We start from the raw sequence: 633 nt of genomic DNA, 5'->3' as shown, positions 1-633 counted from the left end.
CTTTAACTAGGTTCACAAAGTGACTGCAAAAGAAAATCAAATGAACAGTTATTTCAGATTTAAAAAAATCCACAGTAATCTATCTATATGTTTGGGTATAACTAAAATATGTTGCAAATTCAACATGGTGAAACAATCTGCAATAAAACGGAAGTGAAGACATGGCAAAATATGGGTTTCAAATTCCTTCACATATCACTTTAATAATAAACGCAGAGATCTAAAAACAATTGTATGTTTCCACAAACCAATCCAAAACATTTAGTTAGCATAATTATTATTATTAGTATTTTACTAAATATTAACCTTTATATTACTAAATTATAACATTCATACTACTAAATATTAACCTTCACATTACTAAATATTAATCTTCATATTACTAAATATTAACCTTCATATTACTAAATATTAACCTTCACATTACTAAATATTAACCTTCACATTACTAAATATTAACCTTCACATTACTAAATATTAACCTTCATATTACTAAATATTAACCTTCATATTACTAAATATTAACCTTCATATTACTAAATATTAATCATCATACTACTAAATTATAACCTTCATACTACTAAATTATAACCTTCATATCACTAAATTATAACCTTCATATTACTAAATATT

Source organism: Gigantopelta aegis, chromosome 9 (assembly GCF_016097555.1).
Source record: "Gigantopelta aegis isolate Gae_Host chromosome 9, Gae_host_genome, whole genome shotgun sequence".
Classification (NCBI taxonomy): domain Eukaryota; kingdom Metazoa; phylum Mollusca; class Gastropoda; order Neomphalida; family Peltospiridae; genus Gigantopelta; species Gigantopelta aegis.
This window is presented reverse-complemented; position numbering follows the sequence as displayed.